We start from the raw sequence: 13,164 nt of genomic DNA on the forward strand, positions 1-13,164 counted from the left end.
AACTCGCAGTCAGAGCTCAGTAGAACCACATGTTCCTGTTTCTCTCAGCTCTGATGATTTTCTTACATTTTTCGATAGTAAAATCTCAAATATTAGACATAAGTTAAATCAAGTTATTCCTACTATCAGCCCAGAACAGGCTGAAGTGGTAGAAATGGAGGCATCCATAGAAACCTCTGTAACATTAGACTGCTTCACTGCTGTGGATCAAGCGGAAATAACATCAATTATTACGTCCTCCAAATCCTCAACGTGTCTGTTAGACCCAATTCCCACTAGACTTTTTAAAGAAACTTTTCCCCTAATTAATGATCCCATATTAACAATGATAAATGCCTCCTTGGAAACGGGTTACGTGCCACAGTCTTTTAAATATGCAGTTGTTAAACCTCTTCTGAAAAAGCCCAGTTTGGATCCTAGCATCTTGGCCAACTATAGACCAATATCAAACCTGCCCTTTATTTCTAAAATCCTAGGAAGAGTTGTAGTTAAGCAGCTTTACTGCCACCTACAGGACAACTGCCTCTTTGAAGACTTTCAGTCGGGGTTTAGACCTCACCACAGCACGGAAACTGCACTAGTTAGAGTCTCTAATGACTTGTTATTGGCCTCAGAAAAGAGACTACTCTCTATTCTGGTCCTGTTAGACCTCAGTGCAGCCTTTGACACTATCGACCACAGTATTTTACTCCATAGATTAGAGCAGGACATAGGGATCAGAGGATCTGCTCTCCAGTGGTTTGAATCCTATTTATCCTACAGGTATTAGTTCGTTAATGTAAATGGACATTCCTCTCATTGCACTTGAGTTAACTATGGAGTCCCACAGGGCTCAATTTTAGGACCCATCCTGTTTATGCTTAATATGCTACCCCAAGGAAACATAATCAGGAAACACAGCATTAATTTTCATTGTTATGCTGACGATACGCAGTTGTATTTATCCATGAAACCTGATCAGAATGACCATATAGACAAACTGAATGCCTGCATCAGAGACATCAAGACCTGGATGACAATTAATTACCTCCTCTTGAACCCAGAAAAACTGAGGTGATTATACTAGGTCAGGGGTCGGCAAACTTTTTTACTCAAAGAGCCATTTGGGACCGCCCCTAATAAAAAAGAAACCACCCGGAGCCACAAGCTGTTTTGTCATCATTATATATATTATGCATGTATATATTATTCAAAGGTGCTCATTACGTCCATCGCGATCGACCTTCAATGACATGAGTGTAGATCGCGGGCCAAAAAAGATTTTTTAAAAAAAGTACTTCTTTAAAATCCACCAGCCAATCAAAATCCTCACTGAGAAGTACGGGACTTGATTGACATGTAGATTGGCCAATCGGACATCGTCTGAAGCATACATTGCTGCAAATGCACATTATGTTCTTTAAAGGATCAAGATACCGCGTGTGGGAGGAGCTACTGCTTCTGGTCTGATCGCTGCATGGAGCGATGTGTTTATCAATGCATGGTAGACACTGAGAATGTGGAGAGATCAGGATTATTATTTTGAAGAGTTCTACTCGGTAATCATGTTTCCATGTTTGAGTTCATAAAATCATCCCAGGGAAAGTCTCTGCTTCAACTCCAGCAGGGAAAGCTGCGTCTTTTTGAAGCCAAAGCCCCTCCTCCGCCTCTCTACCTGTTCACCTGTTCACATCCTCTGCAGCTGAGAGTTGGTTTCCCCCGCGCTCCCGGTGTGTTCTACACAGAGAGCGCAAAATACGATAGTCGGGGCGCTCCAGCGCAGCACAAGGATGAAAGAACCGGACGCAGGTTATGGCGGGGATAGAGCGGGTTAAGAAAATGAATGGAAGAAGGCGGCCCGCTGAAGAAAAATTCAATATTGTACACATTTTATTATTGGTCAGAACTATCTTTTATTTAGAAATTTTATCAGTCCAGTACGAAAAAAAAACATCAACAAAAGCTGTGTTGGGCGGTTTTTGGCTGGGTCTGGCGGTTTTCAGATGACTTTTCGGCTGGAAACCTGTGACTCTATCTGGCAACGCTGGCGCAAACTCTCAGTCTGTCATCAGTCTCTGCCCTGCGGCACGTCAAGTTCCCGGCAGAAGATCGGAGTGTTTATTGAAGCCGCCCCGCGTGCCTCTCCCTGCTATCAGCTCTGCAGGTCTCGCCCGATAAATACGAGCTCATTTTTACGTGGCTCGCGCTTCGTACGGAGCCAGCAGCGCCTTTGAAATGCCATGAAAAATGAAAAAACTAAAATAAAATTTAATTATTATAAAATACTCATTATTTTCCAAGTCACAGGGAGCCACAACAGAAGGATGAAAGAGCCACATGTGGCTCCGGAGCCATGGGTTGCCGACCCCTGTACTAGGTCCTAAAAACCTGAGAGATGCTCTGTCTGCTCAGATAGTCTCCCTGGATGGCATAAGTATAGCCCCCAATTCCACAGTTAGAAACCTTGGGGTTTTATTTGACCAGGATTTATCATTTAAGGCTCACATATCTCAGGCGTGTAGAACTGCCTTTTTTCACCTGTGGAATATTGCTAAGATCAGAACTATACTTTCTAAGAGTGATGCTGAAAAACTCATCCAGGCATTTGTTACGTCGAGGCTGGATTACTGTAACTCCTTGTTAGCAGCGTGTCCTAAGAGTTCCTTAAGAAGTCTCCAGCTTGTTCAGAACGCAGCAGCTAGATTGTTAGCAAGAACTAGCAGAAGAGATCACATCACTCCTGTGTTAGTTTCACTCCATTGGCTCCCAGTTGATTCTAGAATCAAGTTCAAGATCCTCCTGTTAACCTATAAGGCCTTACATGGAATGGCCCCGGTTCCTCTGCATCATCGAATGATCATCATATGATGATGCAGAGACGGGGGCAGAGACATAAAGGAGTCTCTTTTCAGAACTTAAACCCCATTTCAGAAGAAAAAAACAATGAATCTTTGTGTTTTTAAACATCTCTGTTAGTTGGTCTATTCCAAAACTAGTTAAAAAACTTTTGTGTTTTAACTAGAAAAAAGGAAGCATTTAGCTTCATGCAGTTCTCCAAAAGATTTATCACAAATGATCTGGAACAAAACAACACCAGAGAAGCTGTTATAAACCTATTGTTGTCATTTCAGTCAGGCAACTCATGCAGTAGTAGTAATATTTATTTTTACATCTTTTAGTTTGCTTTCACATACTTTGTTGCTTTCACATTCTTTGACATTCACTTTCCTTTAAGTTAGCATTCACTTTCCTCCAAGTAAGCATTTCATATTCCTCCAAGTTAGCATTACACATTCCTTTAACTTTGCATTTCACTTTCCTTTAGTTTGGCATAAAACTCCGTGCAATTCCAAGAGACAAATTTCCATAAACTTTTGGGTAATAACTACCCCCAATACCAATTTAATCAAGGTTGGAAAGAAATTAAATGTTTATGACTGCTATGTGTGACCCGGCACCTTTGACCGTTGGGCCGCTCCCATTCGAGTACAGCGCCAAGAAGGGAACACGCTATCTAGTGGATCTGCTATGTGTGACCCGGCACCATTGACCGTTGGGCCGCTCCCATTCAAGTACAGCGCCACGAAGGGAACATACTATTTATTGAGTCTGCTATGTGTGACCCGGCACCATTGACCATTGGGCCGCTCCCGTTCGAGTACGACGCCAGGAAGGGAACACGCTATCTGGTGGATCTGCTATATGTGACCCGGCACCATAGACCGTTGGGCCACTCCATTTCGAGTATAGCGGGAACACGGGGGCCCAGGGAGGAAACACCCAGAACGAGAAAACAAGATGAACGGACGACAGTGGGGAAGGAAGAACACAGCAAAATACGGGTGGCCCAGTAGCGACCGATTCATATCTTACCTCCAAAGATGGGATAAATTACGTGCCGCACAAACGCGAGAGATCACAGAGAGGCAGAGAGGCATGCATCACAACTAGAGATACATGCAGAAAGAAATCCGGACGGGCAGAGAACCATATGCCTTCCTTAAATAAAGCAGAAACCGAGATCCAAAAAAGGAGTTGCAACCACGAAGTCGCAAAAGACTGGTGACGAGGAAAATAGAACAGCAAACCATTTAAAAAAAAAAAGCAAAACAAAGGGGGCCCAATAGAATTACACTAAGTCCAGCACAGGGCACAGCTGTTTCCGTTAAGCGACACCAAAAGGTTTGTTAGAAACTGGTTTTAAATGCAACTAGGGCATCAGGAAAATTTAAAAACATGTTTCTATTGTTTTGTTTCTATTGTTGATATTTCATTGTTTCATGAGAACATTTGGAAGAAATCAGAGCGGCTCCAAAATGTCCCAAGTTTTCCCACAAACCTCTTTTGAACCTTCAGGGCATCAGAAACATTTTTAAAACGTGTCTCTATTGTTTTTTTTCATATTGTAGGCCTCTGTCTGATACCTGATATTTTGCCCCCTCCCCCCCACTGGGTGAATATTTCGTCTCTCAGGATGTGATATAACTGAGGCCTTTTGCTGTCTCTTAATGCAAACAGTCGTGCTGCTGCGTTCTGGACTAACTGCAGACCAGTGTGACATTGTGATGTTCTATTTTACTTGGCTGATAGTAAATCCTGTCTTTTTAATACTTCTAGTTGATATTTCGCGATGTTTCATGAGAACATTTGGAAGGAATCAGAGCGGCTCCAAAATCTCACATTTTTTCCCACAAACCTCTTTCCAACCTTCAGGACATCAGAAACCTTTTTTAAAACCAGTTTCTATTGTTTCTATCAGCAGTTAATACTCGCTGTAACGATGGGAAGCAATCTGATTTGCACACGGTCAGTTTAACTCCGGAGCTGGCGCTTTGTTTTTGATCCAAGAAAAGCAGGAAAAATATAGAAAACTTGCAATAAGTGTTTGTGGCCTGTGACTAATGATGACGTCACGATGGCGTGTAAGATAGTGATTAGCCCGGACAAATGCCAATACAACCGTTGAAGAAGAAATATGAGTTCCGTTGTAAACAGACAGAGTTCCGACATAGAGACTTCTGATCTTCTAAACGGGCTTTTATTATTCTTATGATTATTATTAAGTGCTTGTTGCTTATGGCTTCTTAATTCCATGCACCCAGTGCTTCATCTTTGGCAGAACGGACCCAGAAAAAGGTTATGGTCAGGTTAATACGCGATGAAAACATTTAGTCGCAGATTAATTTCAACTGGAATAACATCAGCCGTTATTTTGTCTGGACCTGACTAGAAACCCAAATTCACATGATTGTTTATTTTTATTTTTTTTACTTGTCCTGTCCAACAGCTGAGCAGACAGATGAGAGCTGAAGGCCTCTTGTGTTGGACAGATTTTACTGTTACCCCAGGGGTTATGAATCTTTTTAGGTACATTTGAAATAACGCCTTTTTGTCATTTAGACCAAATTTCATTTATCTTGCTTATATTTTTTTGTTCAACCGGACGGAAAAGAAAAGAAGGGAAGAAGAGAGAGGGATGTTAGAGATGGGTGACTCAGAGGAGAACGACTCTCTGCCAGCAGGTTGGGAACTATGGCTTGGATCTGGGTTCAGAACCCTTCTTCATCAACAACGTAGAGCTGAATGTTCCACAGCAGGAAGGCTCAGGACAGCTGGAAGTCCTGTCAAGACAGTTTCATCTGTCAGTGGAGAAGACGGAGACCCTTTCCTCCGTCCTTCATCAAACGTCTGCACAGAGATTCTTCACTCTGCAGGGACGATGCTCGGCTGCACTTCCATTTTCCATGAGCTGCTTGTTTGCCAAAAGACAGTTGAAGCTTCTTGAAGAAACATCTGGACGTGAAGGAGACGTCCACGCTCCAATCAGCTGACCAACAGCTGGAATCTGAAGACCTTTTCTGCTCCGACCTCATCACAGAATTTCAATCAGTTTTTTGAAGCATCGCCTTCTAAAAAGGACAGAAACATGATCCATGTTCCTGTTGACGTCTGAGGAGAAACCCTGCAGACAGCTGAGCTCCAGAAGCACACAGTTTCACTGGATCTGTTTGTCTTTTATTGATTAGTTTCATGCTGAGATAAAAATGACTAGAAAAGAAAGAAACCAAAAGAAGAATAAAGACGAAGAAAAGATCTGAGACACCCCCTCTGTTCCTTTAATTCCATTTATCCTAAAGTAAAAATAAATGATCATCTGTTTTCTCAAACTCACTGACTGTCAGAGCGAAACAGAAAAACACATCAGACGGTTTGGCAGAAATCTTCTGGGATTTCTCCTCTTTCATTTCTGCAGTCAGATGCTTCCGTAGCTCTGCTTCCCAGAGATTCCTCTTTCCAGTGGTTAAGTCCTAAATCAGAATTTTAGACACATTTAGTTCTTTTTAGATCATCAAACTGCTCAGTTTTTTTAGATGTTTGGAGGTTGACAGTTGAGGAGAGTTTTAGTTCTTTCAGGAAGAACGTTTGAAATTTTCATTGAGGCTTCCTCTGGTGTCTTTGTGAGAGTTTGTGTTTGACTCTGCTGGACTGGACTGGTTCAGTAGCTAGGATAGGCCCCAGCAACCCAGCGACCCTGAACAGGACAAACAATGTTCAGAAATTTGATGTTATTTATGTACAGGCTCTGTCACAGCTGGTCTGAGGTCTGCCCCTCCTCAATCCTTGACTGTCAAAGACACACGGCAGAATGTCATTTGAAAGAACTTCAAAGTCTCTCATCGATCTGTGTTGTTGTACCAAATGTTTATGGACACTGGTGTGTTTGAACATGATGTTTGTTTGGGACAAACCACAACCCAAGCCCTGTCCCGCGCCTAAAGGTGAAGGGACATGACCTTCCCGTCAATCAGGGTGAACTCCAACACTTGGGGGTTCAGGAGTAAGCCCCCACTAACCTGCCTGCTCCTACCAGGAGCAGGTCCAGAATGGTAGAGTCCAACCCGTCTTGAGGGACTGAGTTTCAGAGCCCAGACTGTGCGTGGATTGGATCAGATTATATGAGATGACTTTTCCCAGAAGCAACCTTCCATGACCGGGGGTTTGGGCCAAGGCTGCGTACCCATAACTGCTTTCTAGGCCTGCAGACCGAAACCATAGCCTGAGGCCTATGCTTCCCCTGAAGGCAAAGTCACATGACTCTCTCGTCCACCTGGGTGGACTCCAACTCTTGAGGACTGTGTTTCAGTAGTGTGACAGTGACAGTAGTGGGGGCCATGTAACAGAATCTTGATGACACGTACATACAGAGAAGTTTGGGAGACATACATGAAGTCATCTGTGTTTGTGATTCACATGTTTATTTGGTTTTTACTCTCACACAACCCTCTGCATTTATCCGGACTTGGGACCGGCACAAGAGACCACTGGGTGTTGCCCCCTTGTGGTTGCATTACTCATTCATTCTGTCATTCATTCATTTTTTTTAAAGCTTAATTGGCGTAAACTGATTTAGCGCGTTACAGTCACAGACCCATTCACTTATTTGCACACTGATGGCGCTGCTGAACACTGGCGCCAACCGTCCACCAGAGGCGAGGTGTCTTCAGTGTTTTGCCCAAGGACACGTCAACATCTGGGAATCGAACCTGCAATATTCCAATCAGAGACCGTCAACCGCCGTTCCGCTGCGCCACAGTTTCCCCTTTATCCATTCATCCATTCATTAATTTATTCCACCCTCTTTCATGACTTTTTTTCTATCTTTCCACTTTGGGATCAATCTAAAATCGTCCGTTTTATCTTCAGAGGATTTTTTTAAGGGCGAACATGAGCACCAGGAGAAAACCTAAACAGATTCGACATTAAAAAAAATGTGAATGTTATTTAATAAAAAATAATGAAAATTTCAAAAAACATTTTAAATAATTAATTAAAAATATAAAAAAAAATATTTTTATATATATTTTTATTTTTTTAAGGGTGAACCTGAGCACCAGGAGAAAACCCGATATTGATTTAGTTCAAGTCTTAGTTCTTCAATCTTTTTTTAAACTGGCGTTTGCTCGCTGGCGTGAGCGCCTTTTTAAATCTTCTCCACATGGAAATCTTCTGTCCACTTGTGTCTTCAGATTGATCAGAACACTTGACATCTTCTTCAGATGTTTCCTCGCCTTCGTCATCAGACTTTTCTTTGTCTTCAGACGTTTCCTCGAGGCGAGCGTTGAGTCTCTGTCTTGATCGTCCACAGATGGACTCTGAAGCAGATCTTCAGCTGCCTCTGAAATCTCTGGACAGCTTTGATCCGGGACGACCACAGGAGTCTCACTCTTGTACTTCCTGGTGTCAGAGCCTTTTTGAACTTTCTCCAGAGGGAGACCTTTGGCTTTTTGGGGGGCTCTGATTGGCTGGAACAGTTGGTTTCTTCTCCCAGAAGTTGGGACACAACTGCTTCATCAGAAATGTCACAACTTTCCACTTCCTCCCTTTCATTGTTGGATGGCTCAGTGGTCATTTGGGCTGGAACCTCCTCAGAGATGTTCTCCAATGTTTGTGAAGGAGAAGCATCTAATTCTGGCTCACTCTCTGGGTCGGTAGGAGGTGTGGTTATGCTGACTGGATTTGGAAGTGAAGCTTCAGTTTCAGGCTCACTGTCAGTGAAGGTCCATGGAAGTTCTAAGCCAGTTTTGTCTGATGTCCTCTGACTAAGTCTTGCGTTGACTTCCGCTCTGTGTTTGGTCAGACGTGTCCTTATGGGGACTGGTTTGCAGATCCTCAGTTGTTTAGAAGGAGGAGATTCTGTGGTGTCCATCTCCACAGGTCTCTTGCGTCTTTTGGGAGGATCTGCAGTGGGTTGTTGTTCTGAGGCCCGCTCTGGCTCTGACTCTTCAGTTTGGGCTGATACCTCCTCAACCACATTCTCCAAGGAATCTGGTAGTTAAGCTTTGGCTTCAGTCTCTTCAGGAAAGGTCTCTGTCTCTGCTGAGTCAGTTTCCTCCGTTTTAGTTTGATCCAGATTCATGTCAACCTGGTCATTCAGAGGTGGACTGACCGGTTCACAGCTTTCTGGTTCCTCTGGGTGCCTTGGCTTTCTTGTTCTTCTGCTTCTTGCAATTGTGGAAGGCTCTGGAACCGCTTGTTGTCCAGAACCTAGATGTGGTTCTGAAACTGTGTCCACTGATGCCTCTTCAGTGACGTCTGCAGACTCCACAGGTGGGACGAATGCTTGCAGCGTTGTTGTGACTTCAGAAAGCTCCGCCGCCTGAGACTCCAGTTTTTCTGCCAGTTTGATCTTCAGCTGCAGTTTTGTGTTGAGTTGATGTTCCAGGTTTGCCTGTTCCTCCAGGTCCTGCTGGACTTTTTGAGCCTTTGCCTGGACCAACTGCTTAAATCTTTGCAGTCTTTTTAATGCGTCTTTCTGAGTCTGCCCTCTTCCTCCACTTCCATGTCTTGCACCAGCTCCAAACAGCCTGAAGTTGCATGTGCGCGTACACACCGGAGAAAAGCCGTACGCCTGCGACTGCTGCGAGAAGAGCTTCAGCCAGGGCAGCCACCATACAGTAAGGCTCTCTGGACCCCGTAGTCCCAGAACGCCCTCCACAGGGCACCAAAGGGGACGCAGCTAAATATTTTCTCCAGATCCACCAAACACCTATGGACTGGATGAGTGAATTTCCACAAACCCTTTATAACCCTGCAGAGATTGTAGAGCTGCTCCACTGTTTCACGACCAGGACAGAGACCATACCGTTGTTCCTGGATCTGAGGTTCGACAATCAAATTAATTCTCTTCTCCAGAACCCTGGCATAGACTTTCCCGGGGAGGCTGAGGAGTGTGACTCCCCGGTGGTTGGAACACACCCTCCAGCCCCCCTTCTTGAAAAGGGATGTGTCAGCCAGGACACTCCCACAGCATCTAGAGACTTGAGGTACTCGGGGTAGAGCTTATCCAACCCCCCCACCTAGAAACTCAGAAGCTCTTTTACTGCCTTTATGGTTTCAGCTCAGGTGACAGATGGCCCGTCTCCAAAGTTCTCATCCTCGTCTTCCTCATAAGTGTTAATCCTGTGTCAGCAGGATTGAGGAGAGCCTTGATGGATTCAAAGATTTGTGTGGCAGGTGGAGTACCATGTAGTAAATTGGTGCTTCCTGGGTCCACCAGCTCCTCACCTGCACAGGGTTTATAAAGGTGACTCACCGGATGCCTCCGGAGCCTGAAGTTTTCCCACACCGGACAACAGAAGGGCGTCAGCTTCTGTTGGTGGACGCCAAGGGCATGGCCAACAGGACTTGTTGCTGAATCTGGGGAGCAAACACTGGAACTGTAGGAGGACCGTGTTCTGGCTTTGGCATGACCTATCATTTGTGGTGTTAGGGTTTGTGTCTTTCTGGGTCTTTAAACAATGGTATTTTTATTATTAAATATTTGTGTTTTTGTACATAACCTGTCTCAGCTTTCAGTGTGGGAGAGGCCTGCATTCAGTTTAGTTTAGTTTTCTTGTGGTTCCGCTTTGCAGCAAGTAAAGGGGAAATCATAATGCAGCAATTGAACCTCAGGATGCAAAGAACTGGAATTGAAAAAGAACAGGTGTATTCAGGAGGAAGTGGCCTCCACACAACCTTGGCTGAAGCTTCCTTTTGATGGCCGGTACCTGACAGCTCCCTCTGGAGTCCTACAAGCCAGCCAGACTCGCCTGGACTCCTTCAGCTTGATGGCATCCATCAGGTCCAGTGTCCACCACCGGCTATGGGAATTGCCACTGCAACAGGAACCAGAGACCTCACAACCACAGCTCTGAACAGCAGCAGAGACAACATAGATGGAGAACATGGTCGACTCTGACTTGATGTCCCCAGCCTCCCTTGGTGAATGTTTAATGTTCTTCTGAATGTGGGGGGGGGGACACCTCCCTGACAGACAGTTCAGCCACAGACGCCATTCATTCCCAGTGGTTCCCCACATCAGCATGTGTGTGTGTGTGTGTGTACTGCTGTGTGTGAGTGTGTGTGTGTAATTTGTGTGTGTGTGTGTGTACTAGTGTGTGTGTGTATACTGGTGTGTGTGTGTGAAGGCAAAGCTAAAGTCAAAGAGGTCTTTCTTGAAAGACGTCTCTGTTGACCTCCTTATTGTTCTGGAGCTGTTGAGCTGCCGTCTCCTGTGATTGGTCGGCATCTGCATCATCCAGACGTGACATTGGTGTTGCCGTCACCTTCCTTGTGGGAGGGGCTTAAACCCCTACATCTTTAGGGATGCTCACAAACTGGTAGAAATGTTTCAACATGTATTTGTGTTCAGTCTAAGAATTCATAGCACTCCTGATTTGGTTGAGGTTTTTATTTTCCAAATCATACAGACTAGATGAGCACAAACAGTGATTTGACATGAAAGATGTCATCTGATTGTTTCAAAGAACCAAACCCTTTTCATGACAGCAGATATCATTAGCTGTTGTCTTTGTCTGGAGGCTAGAAGGTGAAATCATTTCTGTCAGACACATTTTTTTCTGTTCTCATCAAGAAGCTGAACCCACACAGGTTGTTGTTTCACCATCTAGCCCTCTAGAACCGGTTAGGAACTTACTAAGGATCTTTGATTAACATGAACCCAAGTGCATTAACTTCGGTTCCTGACCTGCCCTGAACTCCAAAACACATTCCAGAGCCAACATCTACTTTTGTCGGCGGCATTGAAAGTTTTCCATTTGTCATAACAGCCTCAAAAGTGTTTCCCTTTGTTGTTTTGAATTTAATGCCACCCAGATATTCCCCATTATTGTTGGGCCAAAGAGTGAGTAAGGAAAAATATTCATCTCCCTCAAAATCGAAAGAGAGCATTTTATCATTGGCTCCCTTTGCTGTCCCAAATGTCTCTTTAACATCGTCAGACATCAGGACCGTTATAGATCTCACTTGGGTTGGTCCGACACAGACATCCAGCTTTTTAAGCAGAGATCCAGTTTTTGCACCAATGAAATTAAATGGACATCCTCCTTGTCCACCAACAATGCTCATTGGTGACATGTATGACATGTTGTCGTTGACTTGAAGCTAAATGTCTGAAATAGAAAAAAATACCTTTCTTAGAATGACAGTTAATGAAGATAAAGAAGCAGATATTTTGCTTTGTTCAATATAAAAAACACAGAACCAAATGACTTTTTCAAACTTGATCCATTTGACAAACCTGAGCTTGTTGCAAAAGGAGGAAAAGTTTCTTCCCTTAGACTTCTGGGAGAAGTTGTTTCCTCTGAAGACGGTCTGGAGCAGGACCAGACTGAAAAAGATTAGAAAATCCAACAATCTTAACCAACTCATAGCCTAAAACACACCAAGATCCTAACATTTGTCTGTAGAAAATACACAAAAACCAAGAACTTTCTAAAAAACTAAAACAGGACAAAGACCACAGCATCATTTGAAAGAAATGGAGACATTCTAGAAGAATGTTTGATGAAAAAATCAATGGAATGAAAGCATGACATCCAGAAAACTCACCAGAGCAGCTGAAGCTGAAGTTCTGCTGGTTGAGGCTGAGTCTCATCCTTAAATCAGACTCAAAGTGGGCGGGGCTCACATAGAACTTTGTTCCATGTCTGTAGGGAACGCCTTCATCCCATGACAGCCAAGAACATTTCATCACATATTAAGAGACAGTTGGAGGCAAATGGGGCAGAGTTTGAGTTTTTTGTTATCTTTACAACTGTCAAGAAATCAGGTCCATTCTTTAAAACCAGTTTTTGTTTTTCTCAGTAAAACAAAAACTTGTTTAGACTCCAAACTGTTTTATGTTGTGCAATCAAAAATCCAGAGGTTGCAACGGGCACGTGCGCACGGACTAGCACATGCATTATTTAGCCTTACACTCTCACAGTTAGAGTAGTTATGTCCGGTCTTAACATTGTTAGCTGGAATGTGCGTGGACTTGGCTCTGGGCCAAAGAGAATGAATGTCTTAAACCACCTGAATGATCTTAAAGCAGATCTAACTTTACTGCAGGAGACCCACTTATCTAAATCAGCTGATCATTTCCTGTGCTGCCCACAGTTTCCATTCATGTATTCTGCTAGTTACAGTTCCATACAAGGAGGAGTTGCTGTCTTAATTAGTAAAATCATACATTTTACTCGTAACCTGGAGGTTTAATACATCTCTGCTAAAAGACCAAGAATTTATTCAATTCTTTAAAAAAGAGTGGGCAACCTCCTTATAATTTAACAATACTCCTGATATCTCACCATGTCTTCTTTGGGAAACAGCAAAAGCAGTCATGGGAGGGAAAATCATTTCTTA

General features: G+C 43.7%; 1 long non-coding RNA gene across 1 annotated transcript; it reads right to left on the reverse strand.

Annotated features, from left to right (window-relative positions):
- Nucleotides 1–10,941: 10,941 nt before the first annotated feature.
- LOC105358360 (uncharacterized) lies at nucleotides 10,942–12,481 on the reverse strand. Its single transcript, XR_912024.4, has 3 exons — nucleotides 12,370–12,481; nucleotides 12,059–12,148; nucleotides 10,942–11,930 (listed from the first exon to the last, which is right to left on the reverse strand). It is a non-coding gene; the product is annotated as an uncharacterized LOC105358360 (long non-coding RNA).
- Nucleotides 12,482–13,164: the final 683 nt, after the last annotated feature.

Source organism: Oryzias latipes, chromosome 19 (assembly GCF_053564925.1).
Source record: "Oryzias latipes strain Hd-rR chromosome 19, Olatipes_Hd-rR_3.1".
NCBI classification, from domain to species: domain Eukaryota; kingdom Metazoa; phylum Chordata; class Actinopteri; order Beloniformes; family Adrianichthyidae; genus Oryzias; species Oryzias latipes.